At 45.8% G+C, this 15283-nt stretch overlaps 1 protein-coding gene across 2 annotated transcripts in view; it reads right to left on the reverse strand.

The window, feature by feature from the left end:
- The window catches only part of SNAP25 (synaptosome associated protein 25), a 66530-nt gene extending 52079 nt beyond the window's left edge, over positions 1 to 14451 (reverse strand). The window contains exon 1 of one of the 2 annotated variants that reach the window (XM_075147724.1): positions 14139 to 14451. The gene's annotated coding sequence lies outside the window, so the exon portion shown is untranslated. The remainder of the gene's footprint in view (positions 1 to 14138) is intronic. The other variant, XM_075147726.1, reaches the window with a different exon arrangement.
- Positions 14452 to 15283: the final 832 nt, after the last annotated feature.

The following is a 15283-nucleotide window of genomic DNA, read 5'->3' on the forward strand; positions in this document are numbered from 1 at the left end:
ATATTAAATAGTTTAGGCAGTAATGGAGACATTTATACAGAGTCAGGTGGTTGAATTCTGAAATAAATTAATTTCAACAACATTGATTAAACAAAGGTTCTATATTCTTTGCTGGTCTGATTTATTAAGCAAACAGTTGGTCTCTCAGTGACTCATAGTTGACACCTATACCAAGATACAATTCAACAGGACAGAGCAACAGTATATATGAATAAACTTTACTGGTGGTTTACTCAAAAATCTAGTTCATCACAAACAATAATAATTGTATCTACTAGAACAAATATTTATGTTTTTACATACGCGAAACTGGCCATATTGGTTTTCACAGTGACAACAAATAATTGCAACTCTTTTCTTCAATTTACCTTTCTTTATTGAGTAGTAGAGAACCTCATCCTTTAACTTACTTCCTTAGTTCATTGGTAACCTCTATAAATAACCTCTAATTCTTCACGTGGTTTTACAATGTGCTTCCCATAAAAATGGTACTTGTCCTTTGTGGTTTTTATGAGTTCTGGGCAGAAAACTTCAAGAAAAGTCAGAGGTGTTTGCAGTAACGGCCAACTAAGCTGTCGTCTGACCTAGAAATGGAACTTCTTGAATCACAAGCACAAGCGAATGGCTTAATTTCCTATGACATCTGCAGTTACATCTGGACATTTCCCGCTGGTCCATCTGTATTTGGCCGTCCTGCAGTGTGTATAATTTGCTCAAAGAATGCCAGATTGCTGCTGACCCTTACAAGTCCACATGCACACATCTTCTCTCCCTTGGCACGTCCGTTAAGAAATTTTAAATAGTGGATCACATGTCTCTATCTCTGGTCAAAGTAATCCACCTCTGGCTTGAGATGTACACTTTTTTCATCTCATGCATCTTGTGTGCTATGTCCCATCTCAGAGTGACCGTTGGGCATGAGTTCGTGAAAATGAGACTGTCACTCAGGCAACAAAAACTTTTTACACCTCACTGGTTCAAAGCCAGTTTCGTGGCTCTTCGCCGTATTAGAACATATGGCAGCAGAGAAAGGGATTTTCTAAAATTCAGGTTGAATGCTTGTGTTCCAGCATTCCCAGCAACTTGCTTAGAATTTTTCATATAACTGGATCATACTATATTAGCCTTCCCGCAATTGCTATTTGTTCCCCTATTTTACTCACAGCAGACCTGAATAGCCTGTCATCTTCCTTTAGGAGGCCCTTTAACAATGTTAAAGCATCTATGAGGAACATTATAATCCAGACAAGCTAAATCACTGTCCTAGATATTCTTCTTTGCTCAGTGTGATTCTCTGGGGGCTGCATCTCTTGTGACTGTTGCTAGTGACAGTTGCTATTTCTGCAGAGGTGAACATGATAGCTCAGCTGAGGAAATGTGAACAACGTACATCCAGCTGCAATTCTGCATTTTGAATAGCAACCTCCTGGTGCCTCAAATTAATATTATTTCACGTGCCTCTGTTAAGATTCATATCAAAAATCTTGTGGACAAAATGATTGGAACTAATGCTTGCCAAAATATCACTTTTTGAAATGTTTGGTTAAGAATACTCATAGGGAGCAAATTCTGGATTTGAAACACAAGCTTTTCACTCTGCCCACATCTGTAGCCCTTGCACACTCAGTAAGGGAGCAGAAAGCCCCCTGTACAAAATGGAAGGAATGCAGCACAGGTGGAGCTTCAAATGTGTACAATGAGCAGTCTGAAGACTCAAAATTATTTTCTCAGAAAAGATTCATCAAATCACTTCAGATGAAGAGGAAGTCAAGAAAAATCAAAATTTGTGGTGAGCTTTCCCAAAACACAGAAAAATGATGGGGATTTCACTACATAACTGACTTGCTGCAAATTGTTCTCTTGCTTCTTTAACTGAGCCATGCCTTGAAAGTATCTCAGCCATGTGATTACTGAGGTGCTGATGAGCCACTTTTCTCAGCCTTGCCCTGCTTTGGACTTAAAAAACTGATTCAGTAGAGGTGAGTCAGTTCTGTTCTGCTGTGCTGGAGAGAGAACTTGACCAAGTTCTCCTTTAGACATATGATGATTCACAGCAAAATTCCCATTACGCTCAACTGATTAAAGGTTTATAGCATAGGGTAAGTTCCTGCCTTGTACAAACCACTGTATGTATATATGTTCTGCCTAGTTTCTCAGTCAGTGAATTAAATTATTATTAACTCCAAGATTTAGGCAGGGGTTGTGCTGTTGGTTCTTTGTGGCGTGCAGAGGACCACAAGTGCAGCCCCTGTTTTTTTAGGGCACGTGAGGAATAGCGTTCAATGTTTCCTGAGCCTCTGTCCTGCACTGCACGCTCCAGTTGCGTGCTGCACTTCCCTTGGAAAGGAGGAGCAGCTCCACAGCTTGTCTTCTGCGTAATGCAGCTTTGCATTATTAAAGTGTTTGCACTTAAGACATTTGCTTTTTGAATAGGCTCCTTTCTTATTGTGTCCAGAGAGTTAAAAAGTGCTTAATTACTGCCCAAAAGACCTTCCGCTTCCTCTTAAAGAGTGTTTTTAAGTCAGTTGTTGTTAGGCTCTCCACATGGCGCCGATCAGGTTTGCTCTACTGATTGCAATGATGCTGTACTGATTTACCCCAGCTAAGCATCTGGGTCTAAATACTCAGTTGAAATAGGAAGCATCCTGCCACTGAAACAACTTCCTTTTCTTGTCTCTATTGTTCTGGTTATTTCTTATTACCGGCATGGTATGTCAGCTGGAGAAGGGCTATCTCTGGCTGGTAGGACCTGCCCATGGCAGGTTCTTAGCTTATCTGTTGCTAATAGTCTGCACAAGTGTTTCTGGCGCATATAGGCCTTTATGCATCAGGACACCCCTAGTCCAAGTGCTGGTCTAAAAGACTTTGCAAATATATTCTTACTTGGTTTTTTGGGATGTCCCATTTTTGCTGAGGACTTGGTATTTGAACATTTTTCTATAATTCTTCCTCATTTTTTTCCTTGCCCTATTCATAATTAGCGAAAGTGGTTTTTTACTTTCTCTTTATCCACGGAAAGTGGGGATGAGATAGGAAGAAACATTCTTCCTACCCAAGTGAAGCATTACTGAAATGTTTTCAGAAATACCTGTATTGAAGAATTGCTTTCTTAATGTAAGAACTGCCATTTTTCAGTAACAACACCCTTAAACCTGGAATTTTTCTGACGAAGCTCCCTGTTGCTCTGGAAGCTGACTCAGTGCTGCCCCAGGTCAACAGCCACATTTATTGGACTGCTCTGGTGAGCTCCCCTGTCCTGGTGGCTGTGGCCTGAGCCAGCCCAGGAATCAAAACTTTATGATATTTAACTGTAGCTTGTGCTGCTGGACACCTTGTCCTGAGCAAAGCAGTAAACTATGAGACATGATCTTCAAAATGACTGTGACTTTTTTTCCTTTCTCTCCCTTGCTCTGACCCATAAAACCATTCAGCTGAGCAACTGCTTACACAAATCCCACCTCGCAGTGGGATCTCATCACTTCTGGTGATACCCTTTTTATAGTCTACCACTTTCATTCAGTCTCATGTCTTCAGCTGTGAGGCAGTAATTTAACCCCCCATCTGGCGCTATTAATTTGCACTGATAACTTCATGTCTCTTCTAAAATAGGCTTTTATTTCTAACACACTTGAAAAGAGTGCCTTTTTTAGGCTTTCTAGCTAAAAGAAAAAAGTCTGGGCTCTACCTTGTGATATCACAAACGCTGGTTTGCTTTTATTTTCAGTGTAACTGCTGCAGAGCAAGTGCGTGTTTCAAATACTGCAGTGAATAGATAGCAGTCGTTAATGTTTTGCTCAGCTATTTGTCTCTGAAACACTAACTACCGGGGAACAGTTCTCACAAATACTGCCGTCCTGGTGTCTTGGTGTCTGAATATGCATCTGTAAGACTTCATTGTGGCTAAACTCTGGCTGGTTCTTAATTTCCCCTTTTTCTAGCATGGGCTGGTTCATAATTTCCCCCTTTTCTATTAACTTGCTGCAACCCTTAAGAGTAGCGTAGCTTGAATACATGAAGAACATATATTGCCTGCACAAAACAATGTTGTGATGTGTCTGTGCTGCACCCAGATGTCATGCCAAGTTGTAGGCCTGCATGTGAATGCCACCCCTCTGCTTCCCTCCCTAGGGTCTGCTCTTCCTCTGTCTGGCAGCAGGACAGAGGAGGAAGAGGAGGACACCCTGCAGCCAGGTCTTTCCCCTCCCCATCTTTGCCCGCAGCTGGCAGTGCAGAGAGTTTGACTCAAGAATCAGTAAGACTTGGGGTTATTAAATGGCTAAGGTGGCTTTGTTTTGTCATTGGCCTGGCTTTCTTGCTAAGAGATCTGGTGCCAGAAAGATCGGCACTTGAAGAAAGTAGCCAGCAGAAAAGTTTAAGGTAAAGGCGAACGCTGGAGTCTGAGCTTGAGGCGTGCTGCCTGCTGGTCAGAGCTTCTCTTTCTCTTCTCTGCAGCAGTGGCTTGCAAAGCTGTCCTTTAGGGCCCGTGCCAACCAACCGCTATAGGTTTTCTTCTCTTAGTGAAATAAATAGAAGTTAAACTAATCCAAACTCTTCATGAGATTAGGAGTGAGGGTGCACCTCTGCACACCCTTTGCATTTTAAAATGCAAAGATTGAACAGAGGCTCTCTCTTCTAAAGGGACGCAGGCTGGATACCAGGAGGGAGAATGTTTTATAACCTAACATTTCAGGGCACTTTTAAGATGCTACTGCCAAAAACTCGAGTACTGAAGTTTACTTTTTAAGTCTAGTTAATTGTCATTGGCATGCTGATAGGGAAAGACCATCAAGAAAGCGAATTAATCAAAAAGTCCATCCTGTCCTTTTTCATATTTTAGTCTGCCTGGCTTTTGTGTTTTTTTTTTGTGGTCTTTTTTTTTTTTTTCATTCCTCTAGTTACATTCTTTTCTTTCTTATTCTCTTGTCCTCTTCTTCAGCCTTATTGATACAGTGGATCATTGTTTGATTAAGATACAAGTGACTCCTCTAAGCCCAGGATCTGGCCTACCGTGTTTGACAATAGTGGAAAGCTTGGTTAAATTTTGAAGGGTCTCTGACTTATACAGGGAGTAGATTGTTCTGAGAAATAGATTCTGGCTGCAGGCGTGAATGGAAGAGCTCTTTGTCTGGAGAAGAGCTGAGTGTACAACATACTTCTTGGAAATGTCACCACAAAAACAGGCTAGACCACAAAAAGAAGGTAAGGAGACTGAAATCTATAAACAGCTCTGGAGTCTCACATTCTGTGCTTGAAGGTCTAATCTCCAGCATCACAGAGTATGTCCTGGCCATTGCATCAGTGTCTTATCTCTTCACCTGCCAGGCTGGGGAATCTTTTAAAAGCTTTGTGCGTAATCTCGTAAGTGCAAGAAAAGGCTTTCTGGGGGCAAGGAAGGAACGGAAATATAATGGGATCCTGGTTGGAAAAGAATGGAGCTCTCAAGAATAGGAACGTTAAAGAGGAAAGCAAGTGTTACTCCGTAAAGGAATAGGAATAACCATGGGAAAATCACAGTAGGGCAGCAGCAGAGCTGTTCATCAATCTAAGTAGCAGTTTAACAACTTTGCAGATAAATGGTTGCATCCACAATAAAAAAATTATTGTTCAATTAAAAACTGTATATTGTCACATTCTCAACCATGGGCAATTCTTGAAATCAAGACTGGATAATTGTACTGCTGGAGAAGCAGTTAATACGGAGAAGCCCTATAACCTGTGGGATGTTTTGGTTTACAGGGGGTCCAGCTCGCTGATGGGTAACCTCTTCTGGCCTCTTACTCAATGAACCAGTCAAAGGAGAGGGAAGCACTGGGGTCCTTGTAGCTGAGCGTGCTTATGTAGCCAGGAGCTAAGAGTTAGCTCTTCATCTCCACCTGTCTTCCCACTCTTTCCCTGTTTGTCCCTTTGTGTTCTAGGTGGCCGGTTGCATGTAATGCCTTCTCTGTCCATACCAGCACACGGAGACCCCTCTCCTGAATGGAGCTGAAAGGAGTCTTTCCTTGCATCTCCTTCTGTTGGGAGGGTGGTTTCCCTCAGAGCATTTGGGGAGTATGAGGAGAGCAGAAAGCTGAGGCTGGGTAAGGTGAGGTGGGACTGGGAAGAGACCCCAAACTCCAAGAGACAAAAAGGCAGCCTAGTTACTGAGGCCTCCGGAGGATGAGAGGTGCTGCTAGGCTCTTCTGTCACATGCTAACATCTTTCAGCCTGCTTAATACTGTAACGTTAAGTGCCCTGGGCACTAATCTGGGAATTGGGGTGCTATGGTAGCTAACACTTTTTTTTGTGATGTCTGCAGCTCTCTTGCGTTCTTATTTGTCAACCTGTTAGAAATGCACACCAGTTCTTGTTTACCAGGCTTAGAAAATTATCTTCAGAGCCTAAAAGTTGCTCCAGGAGCAGCTATTTTGTACTATTTAGAACAGTTAATTAAGAAAAAGAGAACTAGACAATGCAATGATTTAAAAATGCTGGCTAATTTTGAAAATTTGAGGCATGCAGATGGCCCTACTGTTGCATTACAAAAGTGGTCTAGAGCATTTTCAATTATACTTAGTGCATACCCAGTGCCTCAGGGGTTTTTTCCACTGTCTCTTTCTTGACACGCTCATCTCTAAAATGAACTAAACTGACAGACCTCCGCCACAGCAGAGAGCCATCCAAGCCTTTTTTTTTCTCTCCTCTCTTTTCGTTTTTTAAATAAGAAAAACCTCTTAGGAAAATCAGACTTGAAGAAACTTGCTGCCTTATCAAGTCTAGTCTCTTGTGACCACCAACAGCTACGTCATATAATCCTCTTCATGAATTCATCAAGCACCATCTTAAAACCCTTTGCTGCTGTTGTCCTTCCTGTTCTCTTGCTCCTCTTGTTGGTATAATAAAAGACATATATTTTCAGGAATTGCAAAAACAGGTACCATATCCCAAGAACATGTTTTTAATGGCAGAAAACCTGTAGGAAATCCTTCAAAAGGCTAGGCAACGGATACATGTCTCCATACAGCTGAGCAAATAAAACAAATGCTTCTCTGGGGAAAACGGCTGTTAGAAGTCAGCAGTGAATTCCATTTTAATTGGGTTCGCATACCTTAGTTTGTTTCTTGAGGGCTTTTCACGTACTTGAGTGTCACTTAGGTGAATACTCTCTGGAAAAGCAAATGTTTGGCTGAAATACTCAAATATTCACAAAACGTGTCTGGGTTGTATATTCAGCTGTCATGTTATCAGTTTGGAACCGGTGCTGTTGAAGAGAGAGGGCTCAGTCCCGCTCTCCCCCTGCAGCTTAATGCAGCTCTGGCAAAACGCATGGCTCTGGCAAACTCGTTGTCTTGTGTTATGCCTGGCCACGAGAGCACGATCAAATGCGTGACTGTTTCATCTACCTTCTGGTCTGAGTTTGCTATCGTGAATGCAATAATAATCTGTGTTTTGGCACCTTCCAGCCAAGCTTTTTACAAACCTGAAGGGGACAATCATGTGTAACACCCCCTTGAATGCTAAGTAAATGATGATCACCTATGTTGGGAGGATGTTGCATTTTAGAGTTATCGATTTTTAGGTCTCCAGCCCCAGGCAGTGGAGACTGCTATACCCTAATATATATAAAAATATCTTTCCAAAAGTATGGGATACTTGTCCTGCATCTGAAGCTGAGGAACACAAAATAAAAGTTGTTTTAATCTCAATTCTTTCTTCTATAGATGGAGGTAATTGAGGCACTTGACAGAGATTACATTTATTTAGTGTGTGATACTTGTACTGAATCCAGATATTCTGGGTGCACCCCTGTGCTTTAATCACTAAACCACAATATCTGAAGCTAAACTGAACATCTCTAGTCCAATAAATAGCAATAGCTTTCCTACAGCTTTTTGCAAGAACAAATTATTCCGAAGAGATGTCTATGCCTAATAAATAGAGAACGGAAATTTCTCTCCTAACAATGTCAGTCACCTACGGGGTCAGCGCAGTTCAGCACAGGCAGCCCTGAGCTCGGAGAGGTGTGTGTCCATGTGTGCATACATGGTGCAGAGGCGGACCAGGCAGGAACAGCGCTGGGCTGAATCAAACAGCAATTCCCTGGTGCCTACAGAAATGCAAGCTTGTCTAAATCCTTTTGAGGTAAATGGTGAGGTGTCTAAGGATGTGAATGAGGATTAGAGTGAACCAAAAAATACTATCGCAGAGGGGAGAAAGAAAATTTTAATTTGCATCTAAAGCATGGTGAAGCTAATTTTAGTACCTTTTCTTTTAAAAGATGCTTAAATATGCATGGAAGACTTCTGTTCCTGTTTAAAAAAAAATCAGTGAATGGTAACACTATTTTGACAGATCAGCTCTTCTGGAGAAGTATACTTTTGTTTCGTGACTTTTTTTAGAATAGTTGGAGGAAATATATTTACTTCCGTAGGGCAGATCAATGAACTGGCATCTACACAGTTCCACTGTGAGCTATAATTTCCAGGAGAGGGGAAGGAATCAAAGGAATGGTTGGCACATCTTCCAAATAATTGGTTTATACGGGGAAAAAAAACCAAACACACTTCTTCTGATATAACCGTATTGCAACCCAGAAACAGAATTCCTCTTCTTTGGGTGGAGAGTAATTATAACAAATAAATACATCATGACAAACACCATAGCTGTGATGTGATTGGAGCCTTTCCTTTTCAACCCACTCCACAATAGTTTTCTAGTCTCTTTGACAGGCTAGTGACTGTGCAGGCCTTAGGAGATTCACTGCCTGGGATTTTTAGTAAGGGTATGCTACGGAGAAAATGTGGGAGATGGAAGTGATCAATGTAAAATTACAAACGTGCCCTACCAAGCACTCTGCAGTGCCTTTGTATGTGCACCTCCCTGTTAATTGGTAGGTTTTGAGTAAGAAATAGCAAATCTTGCATTAATTTCAAAAATCACCTACATGAAGCATCCTTTTGTAATGTCTAGATATAAATTGTAGTTGTTAGCACTGACACAGGCTATGATAACTATCATTTTGCTCATGGATTCTACCAGTAAACTCTGGCACAATAACTTTGTCATGTTAAAAGCACAAGGAAAACTATAATTATAGTAAAAATGTGTAAGAACCATTCCCCTCTTTCTGTTTTAGAAATGTGTACAGTGAGACTTGACTTTGCCTTTGTTCTTTTATACTTCTTCTCTACCAGTAATATGTCTGAGTAGTCAAATATTAAAAATATTGCCTTAAAAAACTTGGTGGAAGAAGCATAATTTTCCTGTATATTTATTGGAATGCAGGAAAACTTCCCGCAACTTCCTAGTTTGGAAGAAAAATGAATGGCTACTGCTAGGAAGTGCAGCCTGTGAAATCAAACTCTGCCTGGAAGTGTAGGTTTCATTTTTTTCCACATCCATTTATACAGTTCTGACTTCTGCACACAAATGTGCCTCTAGGAAAAACTTAGCTGTGTCCTGGGTTTTACACCATATAAAAAGTTCTGCTGGTGTTATGTACCAGCAGAGTGCAGCAGAACCCAACCTGAAATACAGCCATAACGTGCAGTATTCCTCCTTCGCTGCTTCATCGTTGCTTACCGTCACCATTTCTGAGGCAGACTAACTGCGTGAACCTTGTCTGTGAGAATCTGTGACAATGAAACTGAGCTGGTGAAAAATAGGGTTTGGGAGGATGGCATTTCAAGTTACTTCTGTTTATAGAAAAACCTGCTCCTTCAGCAAATATACCCATTTCGGTTTTAAAACATGAACGATGAGCCCCAGCTCAGGAGCTCATCAGCCTGTAGTGTAGCACAAGCACTCAGTTCTGCTAATTCACACCAATTGACAATGTGGCCCAATAATAAGATAAATCCCATTTAAAAAGAGAAATGGAGCATTGTTAGCTCTAAAAAAAAAAAAAAAAAAGAATTTTTCTTTTAAATAGCCAGACAGAACACAGATTGGTCAGCATTAAGTTTCAGCTTTCAAAGGCCAGGAACAACCATGATTAATTACTTAGTATTTCCTTCTTCTCCCTGTGCTTGTATTAGAATTCAGCTTTCTCCAGTGGGTAAGATAAGATACTATATCTCTCATTATTAAAAAAAAAAAAAAGAAAAAGGTTATAATGCAATGATTGAATTCTCTTTAGAATTACAGCGTGCCAGTATATTTCAGCGAGGACGTGTATGCAGCACTCGTTGCCCTTTGAAAAACCTAAACCGCTAAATGTTCTCTTTGTTACAAGTCCCACAAAAGGATGTGCAGGGTTTCCTCTTGGACTGCAGGCCTGATCAATACGCACCCATTGCTGGGAATGGGAAGCTCTCCATACGCTGCACTCACCTCTAGCAGCACACAGCCTGACTGGTAAGCTTATTCAGAGCCTCCTGCAAAGTCTACCTCACCAGTGGAAGTATTTTCCTTGATTTCAACTAACTTTGGATTAGACTCCTTGGAATAATCAAAATCAGAAGTCCACACTCATCTCCCTTCGCATCAGGGTCCTAATGCTTTGCCCAAGTTTGTGTTTCTTTCATCACAGTGCTCTTTAGCAGTACTCAAAAGAGGATTGTAGGTGAGCATGAAGATGTTTCTAAAATAACAGGGCAAGTGGTTCAAACGCTTCCTCTAGGCCTTTCAAATCCACTTTTGAGTCTCGCAACATCAGCCATCGGGCCATCATAAAGCAGGAAAAAACAGTTTTGAGCCTATGATGTTGACTTGTCTTTGTGCTTGGTGGAAAGGAAGGTCCTAGAAAATTTAGTGGGATATGGGATAATATATTGAAAACTATGATCTGATGAGAGGCAGATTTTGCTGGTGGGAGTGTGTATCTAAGTATTTTTTGAGGCAGTAACAAAGGGGTGATAGACAAGAACTAGGAATATAACTTGTGTGTTTTGCAGAAGCTCTCGTTGCAATACCATGCAGCGAGCCAAATCTGCAAGGTCAGCAGGGAAAAAAGCCAGAGTTTATTGAAGCTAAGGGCAAAGGTATCATTTAAGGCTCAAAAATTATGAGCTAAAAAGAAATAAACTATTCTTTGACAACTGGTGGCCTTGACAAACTATATCCAGCACTCCCAGGAGTAGATATGTGAGCCCTGATGCCCGCTCCAAAGTCCAGCTTCCTAGAGGTAATCATGATCTGCCTGAGATCTGCATCCTGCTGCAGCTCTCAAGCAACGCATTATTCTTCTCTCTGTTAGATGCTCTAAAATGCTTGAACAAGTCTATCATTACAGATTGCCTGGCTGTCGCCCAGCCCAAAGGTGACTGCATTGGTGGATGGAACTTCACAGATAGAAAAATGCACTCTTCCCAATGAAGGCTGCAAAATCACTCTACATTTGTTGTGGTTTTACCTAGCTTATAATCCTGGAAATCTCTGAAATGAGTATATGTGTGTGTGTATAAATATGTACAGATGAAAGCACTGTGCTTATATTATAAAATGTTATGACAGAGATTCGGGAAAAAATACCAGAAAAAGAGTAGTTGTGTGACAAGCCAAGGCAAAGGTAAACCCATTTCTTCTCTTCCTAGTCTTCCCTACATTCCTGAGAGAAGAAATCATTAGCAAAGTGAGCCCTACACTGTGCCATATACTTTCCATTTTTCCCCGAGGGTTGCTACATATGCAGAAGCTGTAGCCTCATGACACATAGGCATAAAAATTGCTGAAGTTGTTCATACTGACAGGAAAGTATTTTGTTTTGTTACCTTGCTCAGTTAAAGCAGTGCAACATTAGGTTGAGACCATGCTTTATTTGCCTTAGCACTTTAATCTTGCTATTTGTTACCATACCTAAAGCATACGGAGACAAATGAAAAGCTTTCTGTTGACCTGAAAAGCAGCTCCCACCTCCAGTGCAATAAATCTGCAAATTGGAGCTGCGTCTCATTAGATGTATTTTGAGGGTTCGGTCCTGACTGGATTCTGCTGTTCTTTCTTTCACTGCCCCCATGAGTTCAATGGACACAGAGCCTGGGCCTGAGTGCTCTTGGAAATGCCACTCTAATTTTCTAGTTAGTTGTAGAAAGAAAGTTAAGCTGTATTTATTTGGGGGTTGCTGTTTAGCTGCATTTTGTTTCATAACATGCTGAGTTTCTGCAACTCCTTTTGACTTTGGAGGCAGCCTCAAGCTCTTGCTTTTGCAAGTCAGGCCTGCTCGCACCTTAAGTTTGGTCACCTCTGTTGTCTTTTTGGCACTTATCCTAGGTATCAAACTCTTCAGTGGTCACCTCCTGGCTGACCCCTTCTGCACTACAGAGAAGCAAGGGAAAACCACTGCTGCTTTTTCCTAGATGGGAGTCTTTGCCCGTGATGCAGGGACATGCAGGGAGATGGGAGGCCCAGGAGAGAATTGCTTTCCTGGCTGTACCCCCTGGAGCACTCATCTCCCAGATGGCCCCATCCCTTCCCTTGCCACCCACAGGGATGGCTGCCCCACACCGTCCTGGTGTTGCCATGGTCGATGGGAGAGTTGTTCCATGCCCAGAGCTAGGATGGGGTCGGGGATGTGGGACAGGCATGTCCTTGTGGATGCTGCAGCCGGGGCTGGGTTGTGGGGCTGCTCTGCCACCCCCGGACTGCGCCGCAGACCAGTCCCCCCTTCCCCCCCCATTTCAGCTGGGAACGAAACCAGCAGCAATTATTCAAGCCAAGCACGTAAATCTGGCAGATCCCGGGGCCCTGGTTTGACGCAGCTACGCAGCGCAGTGTCTGGACGCACAGCCCGATCCCCCCTTCTCCCCTTGTTTATTTGCCCCGCAGAAAGCAGCGAAGTTACCAACTTCGCCAGCAATGAGCCGCACCGAGGGGCCTGGGGAGATTGGGGTGCCAGGGAGCGGAAAGGACGACCGGAGGGGAGGACCGCCAGGGCTGGGGGAGCCGGGGCCAGGAGTGCGGTGCGGCTTTGCTGCCGCCCCCCGCACCAGCCCGGCCGTGACGGGGCAGCGCGTTACATAAGGCGGCGGGCTCCGCACCGCTCCGCAGCGCGGCCGCGGAGGGCGGACACGGAGCTCAGCCCCCCCATCTCACGGCTTGGGGAGCCCCCGGCCCCCGCGCGCACAGAGGCACCGGAGCCCGCGGCGTGCTGCGCCCGAGACGCCGGAGGGGCAGCGGAGGTGTGGGAGCCCAGGGAGCGCGGGGAAGCCCCGGGGAGCTGCCTCTGGTCCCCGCGGGCAGTGCCCAGCCTCGGAGGGACCCCGCGGGCTGGGCGTTGCGTAACCCCCCGTTTCCCTTACACAAACACCTCTCCACCCGCGAAAGGGCAGGGAGAGAGGCCGAAGTGCTGAGCGCCGATTAATTTCAGGAACTGAAGCTATTTGCCTTTTTTTTTCTTTTTTTTTTTTTTTTTTTTTTTTTATTTCTCTGAGCCGCCGGGGGACCCCGTACAACCACAACTGTTTCTGCCCGCGGTCCTGTCCTGGAACGAGCGCTTTCCAATCGGGGACGGCGCTTCCCGTGCGCCATGGCGGGGTCTCGCCGGGGAGGGCAGCCCGGGGGGGAGGCGCGGAGCCGCAGGGCGCTGCAGCACGCCCGCCTCCGCGGCGCGGCCAGCCTTGCGCGCTGCCGGCGGGAGGGCTCCGCGCCGGCATCCGCGGCCGCGCAGGGATCAGCGCGGAGCTCTCCGCGGTGCTGAACCCCTTCCCCGCGCTGCCTGCCGTGCTGAAACGGCCGCTGTCCGCCGTGCTGACACCCCCCATCCCTCTGTCCGCGGTGCTGAAGCGCCGCCGCAGCCCGGCGCGGTGCGGCGCGGGAAGGGCGCTGCAGTCAGTGCCCCGGACGGCAGCACGCCGGTCCGGCCGAGCGGGGCAGAGCGCCCGCAGACCCTTCTTCCCGCTCCCGGGGGAATGGCGCTGGGTCCCCTTCTCCTCCGACCTCCCCCGGGCTTCCCTTCTCCTCCGGCCTCCTGCCATCCGCAAGCGAGCCTGGCACGGCGGAGAGGCAGAGCCCGGCTCCCTCCCCTGGCTCCAGCCGGCGATGAGACTGGCGGCGAAATTACACCCCTCTCCCTGCCTTCCGCCATCCCTGTAGCAGCCCGGAGGCTGGAGACAAAAAGCCGAGCAGGTCCCTCTTTAAATATATCCTTTTTTTCATTTCCTTTTCATTAACGCCGCCCCCTCCCCCCTGCGCAGCCGGTCTCCCCGGTGGTCTCCCACCCTTACCTCGGCTGATGGAGCGCTACGCCGGGCCGCGGCTGCGGGGTCGGTGGGTCGGTGCCGCAGCTGGGAGGCAAGGACAGCCGCTGCTGACCTCCCCGGGTCTCCTTCTTCAATGGACCGGGAGCCGTGCCCTCATCAAAGATGGCCGTCCGCTCCTACGTCAGCAGCTTTTAATAGCCCTCCCCGGCGGGGGGGGGGGGGAGGCGGGAGCGGGAGGGGGGCAGAGCGGGCCGGGCGGGCTTGAGTCATCGCCGCCGCCGCCGCTGCACCGCTCCGCGCATCGCGCACCGCCGGCGGGGCGGCCCCGCCGCCTCTCCGCAACCGCCCCCCCGCGGCCTCCCTCGGCGCGGAGCGGTGCGGGGCGGTGCGGGGCGATGCGGGGCACAGCGCCCGCGGGCCGGGGCCGGGGGCTGAGCGCGGCTGCGGGTGAACCGCCTGGGGAGGGGGGAAGGGGGCCTCCTGCAGCAGCGATTTCCTCCGCCAAAGGGGTGGTCCGAAGAGGGTATCCCTCTGAAGTCCCCGGTACTCCATATATGGCCAATCTACGTGGGCTTCTATTTTTATGTGTGAATTCTTCCTTCTCTCCCTCTTTTTATTTCTCACAACATCTTGCCAGGGGTTTGGGTGTGTTAATCTTATTTTCCCCTCTCCTCCCCGCCTAAGTAAGAGCAGCCAAACACAAGGAAATCCATGGTTAAGGACATGTGTTGTAACAGATCATTTGAGGGATGGGTTCAAAAAAGAGAGAGAGAAATTAAAAACAAACAAAAGCCCGGGCACGTACGTGCATGAACACAGCAGAGTGAGCACATCCCACTGCTGCTGAGGAGGGAAACGGTAACTGTTCCAGGAAAGAGCCTGGTTTATTTATCATGGATTAATTAAAATAGTCATTCAGAGCGTACCTAATTTGGAGCAAATGGAGCTGTCTCCACTGTGATTTCTAATGGGGAGGAAATACTTTCATTTCGTACAAAACGTTGTACTTTTGTAAAATTTATCTCTTAATGGGGATTTTAATGAAGGATGGGGATTGCATCTGAAGTGCGACACTCTCTTTCGTAACCTCAGTCATCCCTTCCTTTTCATTCCACAAGCCTTCTGCGTTCATTTATGGAACCATCCAGACCTACAGATGAGCGGCAATG

Source organism: Calonectris borealis, chromosome 3, assembly GCF_964195595.1.
Source record: "Calonectris borealis chromosome 3, bCalBor7.hap1.2, whole genome shotgun sequence".
In the NCBI taxonomy this organism is placed as follows: Eukaryota; Metazoa; Chordata; class Aves; order Procellariiformes; family Procellariidae; genus Calonectris; species Calonectris borealis.